General features: G+C 47.7%; 2 long non-coding RNA genes and 1 pseudogene across 3 annotated transcripts in view; 2 read left to right on the top strand and 1 right to left on the bottom strand.

The window, feature by feature from the left end:
• Positions 1–1,324: 1,324 nt before the first annotated feature.
• LOC115302002 lies at positions 1,325–1,979 on the bottom strand (annotated as a pseudogene).
• A 1,156-nt stretch (positions 1,980–3,135) lies between these two features.
• The window catches only part of LOC115301150, a 22,057-nt gene continuing 8,111 nt past the window's right edge, over positions 3,136–17,081 (top strand). For both annotated transcript variants that reach the window (XR_003912992.1, XR_003912991.1), the window contains exon 1: positions 3,136–3,311. This is a non-coding gene — a long non-coding RNA (uncharacterized LOC115301150). The remainder of the gene's footprint in view (positions 3,312–17,081) is intronic.
• LOC115301151 lies at positions 6,547–7,487 on the top strand. The gene is made up of 2 exons (XR_003912993.1): positions 6,547–6,663; positions 6,781–7,487. It is a non-coding gene; the product is annotated as an uncharacterized LOC115301151 (long non-coding RNA).

Genomic DNA, 17,081 nt, shown 5'->3' on the forward strand with positions numbered 1-17,081 from the left:
ATAAGGGAAAAACCCAAGACACACTTCCTATGGGAAAAAAAAAACAGCATGTAATTTCTGTCCTTGATGGAATGTATTAAATAAGCAAACACCACCAACGAGCAAAACAAGTACTACAATGTAAAAATATTAAAAAAAGAAAACCCTCTCACATGCATAAATGAAAGATTGCACACAAAGAACTCACATCTTTTCAAGCTTCAATAGTAAATATTCTGCTTTTATGTATTAAATACTGCATGCTTTGCCCAAGCTAAGATGAAACCACATCATGAATCAATGAGCATTTTGCATTTTCTTTCATTATCTACTTAAAGTCATGCCTACTGCACCTCTAAACATTTCATTAAATCCAATGATACAGCAAACACTCCCAAAATAAACTTAGATTGTATTGCAGTTTCACTTAACAGTATATAAAATGCTGTGTTGTGACAGGCATCCACTATCCATTAGATACTGAATCAATTTTTCTTAAGCACTACTAACTGCTTGCTTTTCTTGAAGCTAGATCATTCTGAATAACTTTCTTTTTTTAAAAAATATTTTATTTTTGAGACAAAGAGAGAGTGAGAGCGGGGGAGGGGCAGAGAGAGAGAGGGAGACACAGACTCTGAAGCAGGCTCCAGGCTCCCAGCTGTCAGCACAGAGCCCGATGTGGGGTTCTAACCCACGAACCATGAGATCATGACCTGAGCCGGAATTGACCTGAGCCGAAGTTGGACACTTAACCACCCAGGTGCCCCTAAAAATAATTTTCTAAACTGAAATGAATTCGGGCACAAAGACGTGAAAGGAAGGCGGGATGGGCAAAGGTTTGGGCCTGATGATTTCAGGTGGGGGGAGATTGTGTATGGGGTGAGAAATGTGACTTTATCCTATAAATGACAGGCAGGCACCTGTGGAGACTTGGTCACCCTGGGGCTGGAAGTAGGAGGCTGGGACCAGCAAGAGGTAAGGTGGGCAGAACAGGAGGAGGGATGTGCGGGAAACCGAGGTGTCTTGTGGGGGTGGGGCGGAAGGGAATATTGAGAGCAGAGTGCACCCGGGCAGGTGGTCTGCCCCCTCTGGGATGGGCTCAGAGGGCAGGGGACAGGGGAAAGTGGCCGGTCAGTGGAAGCATTCAGGGCTCATGTCCAGTGGCTTAGACAGGAGGAAGCTCCTAGCCAATGGACAAGAGATGATGTCCTCAATGGGGGGACAAGAGAGAGGGGTTGGGAACCATAAAGAAATTAAAAATTGTACATTGTTATGTTTTGATCTTTTCCTGAATGGTTTTTCTTTCTTTTAACAGTTTTTATTAACTGTCGTGTATCAGATTCCTTTATTCCTGCCTCTTCTTGGTTGCTTCTTCCTTATATTTGCCATTTTCCTTTCCAACTTGGCGAGATTTGGCTTTGCATTCGAGAATCTTTGTGGGTCTTCGGCTTTAGTCTGGCGATAACCACCGTGCTGCGGTGGGCGCCCACGTGGGCATTTGGGCCTTTTGCCTTCACTCACTGTCCTCTTTCAATGCCGATGACGCGTATTTCTTCCTGTAAACCTGGACGTCGTTGCCAATTTGCTGACCTTCGTAGTGTCCTCGCACAGCCTGCACTTCATCATCCTTCCGCACGGGCATGGATCCAGCATGCTACTTCTGTCTCAGCTCTTTGGAAAGAGGGGAAGACATAAATTTCCTGCGAACGTGGGAAGGTGCATTGAAATGGCGCTTCCGGTTCCTGCTCCGGTCAGAAGTCACAAACCGATTGAACTTCATTTTGGTTGCAGTGGGCAGGTGAAACCTCGCCAGCTGCCGCTCCAGAGAAGGCAGCAAAGGGGAAGAGACCGAATGGCTTCTTAATCTTCGTAGACCTGCTGCGTCCATGCAAGTGTGGGGGGAAGGGAATTCATGTGTAGATCTTTCTGTGCTGGCACAGTGCTTTTGGAGAATTATTTCACATCAGTCCACAATGAAATTACACATGCCTTATGACCTATCAACTCCAACAGAAACAGTCATATGTGTGCTCAAAAATATGCACAGAGATATTTTCTGAAGTATTGTTTGTTATAGTGAAAATAGGAAACATTAATAGGGACATGGTTTAAAAATGAGAGTATATCCATCCTGTGGAATATTATGTGTCAGTTAAAAAGCACAGGGAAGCTCTCCATTATATTATATAATGTGCTTACATTAAAAGATGACAACAATTTTTAGGTGAAAAAAAGCAAATTATAGAAGGATATCTATGATTTTCAATTATGGGGAAAGTCTGTCCAAATTCATGCACAGAAATTCCCAAAAGATGCCACTCAACTGTTGCCAGTGGTTAATTCTGGGGAGGACCGGGAGTGAGAAAGCTGTAAATGCTTTGAAGGGATTATTTCAAATTTTACTTATATACTTCTGTATTTTAATTCCCCCCCAGGACACATTTTATTTCTTTAATTTCAAAAAGTAATTGGAAAAAATAGGAATACCTGCACTAAGGGAGTAATTGTGGGAATGAAAAAAGCAATTACATGACAATAGCTTCATAAAGCACTACACCAGGTACAGAGAGTTATATTTTTAGCGCACTGTGAGGGCTGGCCACCGTTTGCTTATAAGGTTCCCCCTTTGCACAGTTTATTCACATATTCATTCCTTCAACCTTACCCTGGAATGTAAGTTTCAGGAAGTCGGGGACCCTGTCCACACTGCGCTCCTTTATAGTCCCAAAGCCTGCAACAGTGCCCTAGGCTCAATAAACGCTTGCTGAATTAAACAGAAAAACTTACAAATGAACCTCTGTGTTCCAGACTAGATAGATGATCAATCGCAGGATGAGACGGCAAAGAATAAATATCAACTGACAGTTTTTTAGTGCGTCTCCAACCCAATTAAAGCTCCACTGTCGTTCCAGCATTAGGTGTCACGGCTAAATTATCAGGCAGGCGGGGAATAGCGATCCCTGTAGGTCACCTACACGCAAAGACAGGGAATTGCTTACCAAAGGCGGCGGGGTAGGTTGCTTAGCAACCAGACTAAGGCGTCGGGCCGCACTGCGCACGCGTACACGGTGGGCCGACTGAGGCGGACGCGGTGTTTTGCGCACGCGCGGGCGGCGGCCTTGCGGCGGCTGGGGCCTGACGGTTGCTAGGGTGACAGGGATACAACATGGCGGCCACATCCTAACGCTCTCTGTCGAGGCGCCAGCGCGGAGGTCCTGGTTCGGAACCCTGTCTCAGAGGAGTGGAAGCTAGGGGGCCTCCCTTTCTGCCCCTTTCTTCTCCGCCCAGTGTCGGCCAGGGCCTGTCGTCGGCTTCCGCCTCCAGGATGAAGAGTGAGCGGGGCCAGAGAGGGGCGGGGACGCGAGGGCGAACCGCCGGGTCCCGGGGTCCAGGATTGTATGGAGGGGCGGGGTCTGGTCGCCCCGGGGGTGGGGCCACTCGGCAGGCCGGGAAGGCGCAGCGTGTGTGGGCCCCGAGCCTTTCTGGGCTGTCAGAAGGGCGCCCCCGGGGGTTCGGGGTTGGCCTGGGGACGTGGGGTCTCCGAGCGACCCCCCCGCCCCGAGACCTCCAGGGATATTTTGGTGTGAGATTATGTTACAAGTTTTGGGGGTTTTGTTGTATTTACACGCTGGACTGAAATCGGGATTCTTGAACATTCGGCACTAAGGTAGTGATAGTGAGCGGTTACTGTGCGACTTCCTGCCTTTTAATGACATCGGTTTAGGGAAAAATGAGAGGAAAGATGGGCTGTTTTATTTTTTGGATCAAACAGTAGTGTTTTTATTGGAATTATTTTTATAGGGATTTTGAAACAACCTTTTAGTGAAGTGAGTGCTACTAGGAAGTTGGGAAATGAAGTGGTCGTCCTAGAAAATGTAACGGTAAAACATTTACCTGTGTTTGGATTCGTGGATTATGGGTAATTGAACTACAACCAACCTGAATGGGCTTAAAAAATTTTTTTTTTACATTTCTATACAGATCTCTATTTCTGCCACAGGTACAAAAAAATTCGGATCTTCTTTGCTGTGAAAAGATTTAATTATGTGTACTTACAATGCAAAATTTGCATTGTACCTTAAGTGTCCATTGGCAGTTGATTATGGCATAAATTGTGAAACAAAGATATTTAAAATAATTAATTTACCCCATTCAGGCTTCACAAGACATTCTTATTGCACTCGAAGCTGTAGTTAGAATACAACGCCTACAAAAGGCTTTATTCACATGTAAGTTTTTAAAATGTTTATTTCATTTTGAGAGAGAGAGAATGACAGAGACAGAGTGTGAACAGGGGACGGACAGAGAGAGGGGGAGACACAGAATCTGAAGCAGGCTCCAGGCTCCGAGCTGTCAGCACAGAGCCCAACGCAGGGCTCAAACCCACTAACTGTGAGATCATGACCTGAGCTGAAGTCAGATGCTTACCCGACTGAGCCACCCAGGTGCCCCTTTATTTACATTTTTATTTATAGTGTGGACTTCTATACACATTTCTTCCCTTTTTTCCTTCCCAACTGTTTATTTTCAAAATTTTTGAGTCTGCACGTAAGTTGCAAGAAGAATTCATTGACTGTTTATAAACCTCACCTAAATGCACCATTTTGCCTTTTGTGTGTCTGCTCACTTGCACACTAACTTATGTACAGTGTTTGTTTCGCTGAGTGTTCTGAGAGTTAGTAGTACACACAGTACTTTTCACCACTGGGAGCAGTGACATTGTACGTAATCACAGTACAAGCACCTTGATTATACAGTACTCTTACCCAGTACGCAGCCCGTATTTCAAATTTTCCCAGTTACCCCAATAACGTCTGTTATAGGTGGTTTTAGTTTTTCCAGGAACCAATCAAAAAGCACAAATTGCATTTTGTTGCCACATCTCTTTGGTCTCCTTTAAACCGGCTCAGTGTCCTGCCTTCTGTGTCTTTCATGATGGTTTTTTTTTTTTTAAGAGTTCAGGCCATGGATTTTGCAGAATGTCCTTCAATTTGGATTTCCCGGATAGTTTACACACGATTAGCTTTAGCTTAAACATTTTGGTCAGAAATACGTCAGAGGTGGTGCTGTGTCCAGTCAGTGTGTCTCAGGTTTGTTTAAGTTAGGTTTGATCCAATGATCATCCCATTTATTCATTTTGCCTCTTAGACCTTCCATGCTCCCGTGTTAGAAGCGACCACTCTTATAGTCTCTCTCATGTCTGTGTCTGTTGGTTCTTATAAACGCGTATCTGTGCGTTTACATACGAGCATATATAAATGGGTGTCTATCCCCCCCTTTATTTTACTAAATTTTTTTGATATTTATGTTAGAGCGTGTTAACACACACACACGCACGCACGCACACACCCACGCGCGAGGGGCAGAGAGAGAAGGAGACACGGAACCTGAAACACGCTCCAGGCTCTGAGCTGTCAGCACAGAGTCCGACAGGGGGCTCGAACTCATGGATGGGGGCGCTCGAACCCATGAGCCAAAGTCGGATGCTCAACTGACTGAGCTACCCAGGCGCCTCTATTTTATTTTTTTTAAGAATTTACTTTTTCAAAATGTATGTATTTTGAGAGACCTAGAGAGAACATGTGCACAAGTGGGGGAGGGGCAGAGAGAAAGGGGGCACAGATGATTGAAAGCAGGCTCTGTGCTGACAGCAGAGAGCCTGATGTGGGGCTCAAACTCATGAAGAAAACTGTGAGTTCATGACCTGAGCCAAGGTCAGACACTTAACCAACTGAGCCACCCAGGCGCCCCAAGATTTTATTTTTGAGTAATCTCTATACCTGGTGTGGGGCTTGAACTTGCAACCCTGAGATCAGGAGTCATGTGCCCCACTGACTGAGCCAGCCAGGTGTCCCATCCCCCCTTTTAAACATTAATGTTAGCATTTAAATTGTATACTCTAACAATATATAACACATATTACACATAAAACATTCTATTTATTTTTAAATTTTTATTTATTTATTTTTGAGAGAGAGAGTGTGAGCACAGGCAGAGAGAGAGGGAGAGAAAAAGAATCCCAGGCAGGCCTCCTCACCATCAGTGCAGAGCCCGACACGGGGCCTGATTTCACAAACTGTGAGATCATGACCTGAGCTGAAATCAAGAGTTGGATGCTTACCTCACTGAGCCGCCCAGGTGCTCCACACATAAGCATTTTATATAGTAAATACTTGCATTTTTTATACCCTTTAATAAATCTTTGGGGTTTTGCGTGTTTTTTTTTGTATAGTAGTATTATTTTAATTTTTTAATGTTTATTTATTTATGAAGGAAAGAGACACAGAACATGAGCAGGGGAAGGGCAGAGAGAGAAGGAGACACAGAATCCAAAACAGGCTCCAGGCTCTGAGCGGGCAGCACAGAGCCCAATGCAGGGCTCGAACTCACAAACCATGAGATCATGACCTGAGCCGAAGTCGGACACTTAACCAACTGAGCCCCCCAGGCGCCCCTAGTAGGTATTATTTGATATGTTCTTTTAAATGGCAATGTCGGTAGTTTTCAATTAGTTGGTTTAGTGTTACATCTTTATTCTTTTCTTCTACCTTCAAATCCAGTCTAAGTACTCGTGAAACCTGCTGTCACCCGGGTGTACGGCCTGACAGATATTTAACCAGGGAGAACATATTCCAGAACAGGACGTCACAGAGACAGTCACGGGAAGTCGGATGAATAGGAAGAGTGAGTCATGGTGACATTGGACTCCTAGCTTGGGGTGAGAGTGGGGCCAGGAATGCTGGGTCACCACGTTGGTCTTCATTTTATGGTTTTCTACATATTTTCTATCTTGTTTTCTAGGCGACGCCCGAGTGTTGAGGGATGTAGTGAGCATACTGCGCAGGCGACCTCTTGTTTCACCCCATTTGCAGTTGCAGGGAGCAGGGGTCGCAGCGGAAGGCTGTGCCAGGCTGGCCAGACATGACCTTCCTCCATTATTCTGCTCACGTGCTGCTTCCTAACAGACCCGCCAGCGTGGCGGCTGCAGCGCCAGCACGTTCATCCCGTGGGTGGCCTGGGCTCGGCTAGGAGGCCCCAGGTGCTCCCCTCCAGTCCCGGTCGGGTTGTGGCTGGGGCTGGAATCCTCTCCGAAGTCTGTCGCTCACGTGGCCAGCAGTTGCTCCTGGCCGTCCTCTGGGACCTTCGGGAATGCTGGGAATTGGGTGCAGCCCTCTTCATGGAAGGTTCCGTGTGTTAGTAATTTGGTTTGAGTTACTTAATCTCTCAGAGAGACTGGACGTTAGAAACTGAGTCCTCTTCCTCCCGACTCCGTAAGTCACCTCCCCCGAGTCCTTTCACGCCACTGGTGAGGCCCCCCAGCGGATGCCTGTCACCTGCCTCCCTGTTAAGACATTCAGGAGCGGTGCTTACGTTACCAATGGCATTGAGTGTGACAAGTGTCCCTTTTCACAAAAAGTGAATTTGACCTCCGTTTTCATGTGTTAAATAGGCCTAATTTCCACTGACACAAACAGGACTTGGTTTAATAAAAATGAATAGAATCTTCATTGATGCAAACGGCCTCACTGACCTTCCTCTTTCTCCCCTTCCCTGCAGCTGTGTTAGGTAACGCCTCTTTGTCCTTGAGTCAGGTGGTGGTCTGGGGGTTTTGGTGACCGTTTATTTTGTCTGTGCCCCTTAATGTGGGGCAGGACTGTGTCCCCCGTAGCACAGCCCTGTCCCTTCAGAGCTCTGCGTTGTGCTCTGTGTGCTCTTGACGTCCCTCATCTAAATTACAGGCCTGTGATAACATGGCAGATCCTGCTGGAGAGAATAGGAAGATGTTTCCGAGGCGTTTTATTTATAAAGATGTTTCTCTTTTTCCCTCCTTTGGCTTTCATTCTTGTTTTTTGGTTTGGTTTTGTTTTATTTATTTTTGAGACAGAGACAGAGCATGAGTGAGGAGGGGCAGAGAGAGAGGGAAACGCAGAATCTAAAACAGACTCCAGGCTCTGAGCGGTCAGCAGAGAACCCGACACGGAGCTCAAACCCACGAACCTGAGATCACGACCTAAGCTGAAGTCGGAGGCTTAACCAACTGAGCCCCCCGGGTGCCCGGCCCTTCTATTGAGGGAGTCACGGGGGAGACAAGTGCCCCTTTATCCACCATGGCCATCTCCAGGCCGCAGGGTCTGTGCATCGCTGGCTCGTGGCGATGGCCTGGAGCAGGTCCGGGATGTTGGCACACGTTCTGAGTTCGTACTTAACCCACTTCCAAGCGAGCAGGTGACTGGTTCAGTTTCGTTTTGTTTTAGGTCAGTCTGCTTAACCTGCGATGGAACACAAACTGCATTTACTGTGTACATTTCCCTTCTGTTCCCAATCCAGTGCCTCAGTCCACAGCCTTATTCTCAGTGACTGGCTTTCATCCCTCCCAGAAGCTTCCTGTCTGTCTCTCTTTAAAGTGCTGTTGGAGTATTAAGACAGTTCATTTTGAGCTCATGTTTCTGTTGGCGGTTAGCCGAGGTCACGGATTTCTTAAGGTTCTTGAGAATGCCCACGCCCGTGCACATTTAGAGTAATCTGTATTCATTGTGAACATTGAGAAACAGAGCAAAGAATAATGGAGAGAATTAAAGTCATCACGGATCCCACTCAGACATAGATGCTTTAACATATGTTACCTATTTATGCCCATTCTTTCTCTTGTGTATTTGCATGGTGGTTACCGTTCTTTTTTCACTTAACATTAAATTATGTCTGAACATTTCCCTATATCATTAAATGTTATTTGAAAGCTTTTTTTTAAACGTTTATTTATTTTTGAGAGCTAGAGCGTGAGCAGGGGAGGTGCAGAAAGAGAGGGACAGAATCTAAATCAGACTCCAGGCTCTGAAGGGTCAGCACAGAGCCCAACACGGGGCTCGAACTCAGGAACCAAGAGATCATGACCTGAGCCAGAGTCAAACACTTAACTGACTGAGCCACCCAGGCAACCCGAAAGCATCATTTTTAGTGGCTACGTAATATTTTAGCTTGTGGCTGAAAGTATTATTAGACCATTCCTTGATGTTAGATATTTTGTAGCATTCTTACTTGGGATCTCTGTAAATTTTGTTTGTGTCTCTATTGGTATCCTTGAGATAGAAATCTGGTGGTATAATTGCTGAGCTAAAGGATAGGGGCTCTTTTTTTTCTAATATCTTTTTCTTACTTAAACAAGTAATTCATGTTTGCTGCAGAATATTCACATAACACAGAGTGAGTGATGGGGAAGGGGGGCCTCCCACACAGGCTGCCCCGGGAGCCCGGCACGGCCGGCGGGTAGTGGGTGTTCTCGGTGGCCTTGTTGTGTACATTCATGTCCGCATTCGTTGTGTCATGTCACGTGGCCACTGCCACGCCAGAGCCTTGTTCCTGTGTGGGATACACGCGTTGCGGACCTCTGCCAATTTGACAGATGGAACAGTCTCTTATTTTATTTTTATTTATTTATTTAAAATTTTTTTTTAATGTTTGATTCATTATTAGACAGAGAGAAACAGAGCATGAGGGGGGAAGGTCAGTGAGAGAAAGAGACACAGAATCTGAAGCAGCTCCAGGCTCTGAGCTGTCAGAACAGAGCCTGATGTGGGGCTCGAACCCATGAACCGTGAGATCATGACCTGAGCCAAAGTCAGACACAAAGTCAGACTGGCTGAGCCACCCGGGTGCCCCTATTTATTTATTTTTGAAACAGAGAGAGACAGAGCATGAGCAGGGGAGGGGCAGAGAGGGAGACACAGAATCCAAAGTAGGCTCCAGGCTCCGAGCTGTCATAACAGAGCCCGACGTGGACCTGAACTTACGGACCATAAGATCATAACCTGAGCCAAAGTGGGACACTTAACTGACTGAGCCACCCAGGTGCCCAATAGTCTCTTATTTTAAAAACGGGCGTGGACGCCTGGGTGGCTCAGTCAGTCAGGCATCCAAGTCTTGATTTTGGCTCAGGTCATGATCCCAGAGTGTAAGATTGAGCCCTGGATCAGGCTCTTCCCTGAGCTTGGAGCTGCTTGAGATTCTCTCTCTCTCTCCCTCTGCCCCTCCCCTGCTTGCTTTCTCTCTCTCAAAAAAAAAAAAAGGCAGCTCTTTTATATTCCTCTAAGTGTCAGTAGTTTTCCCTACTGGCTACTTTTATCTTTTTTTTTTTTTTAGTTTATTTTTATTTTTTAAATGTTCATTTATTTTTGATAGAGAGCAGGGGAGAGGCAGAGAGAGGGGGAGACACAGAATCTGAAGCAGGCTCTAGGCTGTCAGCACGAAGTCAGACGTGGGCTGGAACCCAAGAACTGTTCGTGCTTTCGCGGGTCCTCCTGCCAAGATCGTGTCCCTGGATCGTCGGCACCGGGGTTCCCAAATTCTGCCTTTCTCACGGACCTTTGTGGCCATTTTGAAAAGGCTTTCTTGCCAAGGTCAGCGCTCTTCGAATTGCACTGGAGTGACTTCATCCGCACCCTCGTGACGGTGTTCTGCTCGTGGGAGACGACAGGGCACCGTGGTCAGGAAAGGGCCCCTGGAGCCAGGCTCCCCGGCTCTGACGCCCTGCCCTGCGGCGTACTGAGGTGACCTCGGGCAGGCGGCCTGACCTCATCGGTAAGGGGGGGCCAACGGATGGCTGAGATGATTGAGGTCAAAGGGCACCTGACACCTAGTGGTCCGGTCGTGGGGTTTCACAAGGACCGATAAATACCGTTCTCCTGTGAGGGGCGGCAGAGCTTCTTGGAGAAGTGGCCAGTCCTGGGACTGAGACCGGGAACACACAGAAAGTAAGAAAATACTCAAAGACAGACAGACCCTTTATTGATGGGGGCACGTCAGGGGGACACAGGGGCAGCCGAATGGGCGCATGTGGCCAAAGCTGGAGCAACCTGAGCGACAAAATAAAATAGGATTGGATCATCCCAAGTATAAGGTAAATATCCATGGGTCCACACTAATGCCAGTTAGTAAATAAGTAAGTGAGAATAGACAAGCTTCCCATGTGGGAGAATTCCAAGTCATTTCTGTAGGTGCTCCGCCCTCGAGGGGGGGAATATTATTTCCCCTCAGAGTGTAGGATCTCACTGTGACTTTTCCCACAGAGCACAGTACAGGGGGTGGGAGCAGGTCACGCTACAGTGGGGAAGCTGACAAGCACTGCCTCGGCCTGGTGGCTGGGTCAGCGTCACCGGTGACAAGCCCTGGTGACAGCACGGGCCCTAGATAGGACGCCCTGAAGTGGCACCATAGTGCTGTGACCTTCCCCCCCAAACCTCATCAGAAGAGAACAGCAGACAGATTCCAGAAGAAGGTAATCTTGCAAAAGACCCGACCTGTACTCTCCAAAAATGTCGATGTCACAAAACAAGGAGAACCTGAGGAGCTGTGCAGCCCCCAGCTGCCTAAGGAGACACAGTGACTGATGTAAAGGGACCCTGGACAGAAAGAGGGTATGGGGTAAAACTAAGGAAGTCTGAATAAAGCCTGACTTTTAGTTAATCCTAATGTATCAGTATGGGTTCATTAATTGTGACAAATGTAAGATGTTAATAACAGGGAAATTGGATATGAAGAATATAGGAATTCTCGATATTATCTTTATCGTTTTCTATAACTCTAAAACTACTCTAAAGTTAAAAGTTTATTTTTTAAAATGGCGCTTGCCCTGTGGTCAGTGCACAGCACAAGCTAGGATCACCTGGCTTGGTTTTGTTTTTTACGTTTCCTGGGACCTGGTTGTGGGTAAGGCTGAATTTACCTTATGCATCACTCCTTGGCATATAATTGGGAAAAACATATTCTAAATTTTTTAAATGTTTTATTTATTTTTGAGAGAGAGAGACAGTATGAGCAGGGGAGAATCAGAGAGAGAGGGAGACACAGAACCCAAAGACAGGCTGCAGGCTCTGAGCTGTCAACCCAGAGCTCAACACAGGGCTCGAACCCACGAACTGTGAGATCATGACCCGAGCCAAAGCAAACGCTCAACCGACTGAGCCCCCCCGGCGCCCCTGGAAAAACATACTCTAAAAGACGGCTTATTGGAGGACTATGACTTAGAAGATAACTGAAGGAGACTTCTCATCACTTTACCCTTATCTTTTTAATCCACTGGTGCATGTAGACGGGTGGTCTGACTTGGGAAAGGAAGTTGCCTGAGGGACAAGGGGTCTCTGGGTGTGTCTGCACTGAGGTGGGGGAGGATAGGAAAGGATTGGTTTCCGGTTAGCCAGTAGTAGTAATTTTGTGATTCACTTGTCAGTGAAGTGCCCCCTGCAGAATGTGTCCAAGGGACCCTAGAGGCACGTGAGCAGGCATTTTCTCTGTTCGTTTGTTGAGTGTGTTCCGGGCACAATGAGAATAGATTGCAGACCTTGCCTTTAAGGGTCTTCTAGCCTTCCTGGGAGAAGGTGCAAGGTGGAACATGGGCTATTCTGGAACAGAGGGTGGGTGCATGCAGAACGAGGAGAGACGTCTGCTCTAAGGCAGTTCTGCTTTGTGGCTGAATCGTGTTCTGTGATATGTATCAATCTCCTCTCTTCTTTATCCATTCATCAGTCAGTCGACACCTGGGCGACTTCCACATCTGGCTGTCGTAGATAATGCTGCTATAGGCATGGGGCGGCATGCATCCCGTTAAGTTAGTGTTCTTGTCTTTTGTATTCATCACGCAGTAGTGTGACGACCGGATCCTAGGGTAGTTCTATATTTAACTATTTGAGGAACCTCCGTTCTGTTCTCCAGAGTGACTATACCAGTTTGCATTCCCACCAACAGTGCGCGAGGGGTCCCCTTTCTCCACATCCTCGCCAACACCTGTTGTTTCTTGTGTTGTTGATTTTAGCCACTCTGACAGGTGTGAGGTGGTGTCTCAGTGTGGCTTTGACTTGCATTTCCCTGGTGACGAGTGAGGATGAGCATCTCTTCACGTGTCTGTCGACCATCTGTATTTCTTCTTTGGCGAAGTGTCTGTTCATGTCTTCTGCCCATTTTTGTTTTTGGTTTTTACAATATTTACTTTTGAGAAAGAGAGAGAGCGAGTGGGGCAGGGGTAGGTAGACAGAGAAGCCCTAGCCGGCCCCACACACTGTCAGCGCAGAGGGGGATGCGGGCCTCAGACTCACGAACGGTGAGATCACGACCTGAGCTGAAGTCAAGAGTTGGATGCTTAGCCAACTAGCCGCCCTCTTCTGCCCAGTTTTAAGTTGGATTATTTGTGATTTGGGTACAGAATTTAGTAAGTTCTTCATATATTTTGGATGTTAACCCATTGTCGGATGTGTCGTTTGCAAACCTCTTCTCCCCGTCTGTGCGCTGCCTTCTCGTTCGGTCGGCGGTCTCCTTCGCTGCGCCGGCAGGCAGACCTTGCTAGGGGTAGTTAGGCCTGCCGTGTGAGCCCTCTTCTGCCCACTAATAGACTGTGTCTCCTTTCAGGGACGTTTCTGGGCGTTATGGCCTAGTCTGTCCAAGAGAAGGATTTGCCGTGATCAAGCAGCAGCCGGCCCTTGACTGGTAAAAGTGGGGGTACGTAGGTCAGGGCGGGGTCTTCCTGAGGCCAGAAGCCTGTGTTACTCAGTAGTACCAGGCTGGTTGAACTTTACCGCAAAGCTTGGGCGCTCCTCAAGAGATGTGTCAAATTGTTTATAAAGCTCCAAACCGGGCACATCGGAGGGCAGCTGCGGGGCCTGGATCCGGTGAGTTTGTTTCGGAGGAGCCTCTCGGGAGGCACTTCCTTGTCCCGCTGCAGGACTTTGTGAGCCGTGGGTTTCTGGGATTTCGTCAAGCCGTGGCTGCCCAGCACGTCAGAGCTTCTGTTGTTTGTTGGCAGGGATCTGACACCTCTGTCCTGAAGACTCCGTTGGGGGGCGGTACCCCTTTTCTTTCTGAGTTGGCTCCACACCCACTGTGGGGCTCTAACTCACCGCCCTGAGGTCCAGTGCCCTGTGCTCTGCCGACCGAGCCCGCCAGGTGCCCGTCCTCCTTCTTTGTTTAGCCAACTGCTCTTCAAAGGGCAGTGGGAAGATCGGTAAAAACTGGTGGAATAGTTTGGAAATCCTGCCTTGCTGGAAGCTAGATGGGTTAATTTTTTAAGGAAGACGTGGACAAGAGGAATTCTAATAACTTAGTTTACAGATCTTCAGCTTGGGGGTTTTGAGCAGCCCTGGGGAATGGTAACTGGAATGCTCTGGACACAGACCTGGTTACGCACCCCTCTCCCCAACTCCCTTTCCTTAACCTGGAGCCTCCCCGCGGATTCAAGGAGCCCTGCAGCCCAACACGGCTCTCCTTCTCTAACCGGCATTTCCTAAGTACCGTTGCTCGTGAAACCTTCTCTTATGGAACAGCCGTTAGGCTTGGAGAGGGCCTAGGCTCTGGGAACTCAGTCTGGGAGACGCTGCTCTAAGCACAGCCTCCTCGGGCAGCTGCCCCTGGCAGTGAATGGATGTGGGGCGGCCGGGGGCCCGCTGGCGCCCTCTTCTCTCTTATAACGCAGGCCAGTCGTGGGGCTCGGCTTCTGTCCTGCTCTCCGCCGCAGACTGGCTTTTCACGTACAGGTGTCCTCATCCACCGACGGAATAGTCTTAGTACTAAAATAATAGGAGTCCGTTGCCCGAAGCTGTCTCTATTTTGGCTGCTGTTTGTTTCTGTCTTGGTGTAACGTAATGCCAGGACCAACTTGGCCCTTGAACAGCACAGGTTTGAACTGTGTGGATCCACTGATCTATAGAGTGACCATCCCACGTGCCCGTTCCGAGGTCAGAGGCAGCGTTACCAGTATCCTGAGAGCCCCCTTGGGTCCCTTCCAATCACGCCACCTCCCAAGGGTCACCACTGTGCTGACTTCTGATGCCACAGATTTGTCTTAACATCTTTATTAAGATATAAAATACATACTATAAAGGTCACACGCTTAAAGTGCACAGTTGCACATTTTACAACACTCCTCATAATAATCTGTTAAAACATTTTCATCATGCCCACCCCACCCCCCAGCACCTGTGCCCTGTGTGTGTGGATTTGCCTGTTCTGGCCATTTCATGGAAACGGCATGTGGTGTCTGAGTTCTGTCATCGTCATGGCTCAGGGTTCACCCACAATTCCTTCCTGTGGCTGAATGATATTCCTGTGCGGATGGACCGTGTTTTGGGTACCCGTCCTTTAGCCGGCGGGCCCGTGAATTGCTTCCATCTTTGGCTGTTATGGAAAAGAAAGACTTCCATGGACATTTGTGTGCAGGTCATTGTTCGGACCCCAGTGTTCACTTGTCTTGAGTGTATTACCTAGAAGTAGAACTGCTGGGTCCCAGGGTAGCTGTTCAACACCTTGAAGAATCGCCGACCACTTCCCGCAGTGCTCGACTGCCCCCCGCGGCGGCCGCGCCGTCTGCATCCCCCAGCGGGGTACACAGTCCTCCCTGGCCCACATCCGGCCGACACCTGTCTTTGTCCTGCTTCTTGATCCAGCCATTCTGGTGGCCGCGAAGTGGTATCTTCTGTTATTTTCAAGTTTCTTGTAAATTATTTTTATTTCATAGATTGCCATTTGCTTTAAGATGATATAAATAAAAATGCTCAGTTTTAAATTTCATAGTCTGTTGTCCTTAAAGGAACCATGAGGAAAATAGAGCATTATCCCTCGAATTTTTACAAACAGAAGACAACTAAACAGTATAATGTAAAAAGCATCAGTGGTTATATGGCGAAAAGGGCGTCTCCTTTCTACTATCCTCCAGCCGTCTGGATTTCCTCCCCTGTGAGCTCACCACTTAGCACTTTCTTATGTTCCTTCCAGGTCCTTCTGTGTATCAATGAGCATAAATGTGTCATTGCTGCTATAACAAATTATCATAAACTCAGCAGCTTAAAACAACACAAATTTATGAGAATCGTGGAGGTCGGAAGTCTGAAGGAGTCTCCAGTTGCTGGTGTGGCTGCATCCCGCCTGGAGGCTCTGAAGGAGAAGCTTCCTGGCCCCTCCCGGCTTCTAGAGGCCACACGCGATCCTCAGCTGTGGCCACCTCCACCTTCTTCAGAGTCAGCACTGTCACACCTTCTAGTCTCTGACTCTGTCCCCTCTGCCTCCTTCAGCTCACTGCTCCTGGGACTACTTCGGGCCCACCTGATACGTTAAGGAACAGCTCCTTATTTTAAGGTCAGCTCATTAGGAACCTTAACAATTCCTCCTGCAATCTTTAAATTTTTGTTAAAGTTTATGTATTTTGAGAGAGAAGGAGAGAGAGCGCGCGCGCGCGCACACACACACACACACACACACACACACACACACACACACGTGGGGGAGGGGCAGAGAGAGAGAACTGGGCCCAAATAGGTGCCCCGCTGTCAGCACAGAGCCCGATGTGGGATCGATCCCTCGAACCTGAGCCGAAATCAAGAGCCAGACGCTCAGCAGACAAGCCCCCTGACACCCACTTTCTGCAATCTGAGTTCCCGCAGACTGACAGTCACGGGTTCTGGGGACACGGACACTGTTGGGGAGCCGTTCTGCTGACACCCCGTGAACACTTCTCTGTCTTTCTTTCTTTTTTTTTTTTTTTTGCAAATGTTAACATAGTTGACACACTGTTCCTTAATTTGTCTTTTTAATACTCTATCTCCAGAGGTTCTTCCCCGTCAGAAGCTACAGAGCTACCTTCTTCCTGTTGTCTGCCGTAGAATGTTCCTCCATGTGGCTTTTTCATAATTTATTTAACCTTGAAAAAGAGTGTTTCTTCAGGTGCTAGAGTTTTACGTTTTTATGTAGTCAAATGCATCCATATTTTCAGAGTGACTGCTTACATTGTTATGCTTAGAAAATATTTTTCCTTTAATGAAAGAAACATTTTTCTTAGTTGAAAAAAACATCCGTTATGTCCTGTGTGTGCACTCTGGGGCTGTGGCAACAAATTGCCACAGGTCTGGTGGCTTTCCTCGGACAGGAATGCCTTCCCTCCGGGTTCAGGAGCCGAAGTCTCGGGCGGGTCCTTCCTGGCCCCTTCCAGCAGCTTCCGGCGCTCATCCGCAGCCTCCATCTTCACATGGCCTCCCCTTCTAAGTCTGTGTGTGCATCTGTTTATTTTTTATTGTGGTGAAAACAATGCACAATGAAAACAAGAGCCCTACCTTCTGAATAAACTTTTA

The sequence above is a fragment of the Suricata suricatta genome, chromosome 9 (assembly GCF_006229205.1).
Source record: "Suricata suricatta isolate VVHF042 chromosome 9, meerkat_22Aug2017_6uvM2_HiC, whole genome shotgun sequence".
NCBI lineage: Eukaryota > Metazoa > Chordata > Mammalia > Carnivora > Herpestidae > Suricata > Suricata suricatta.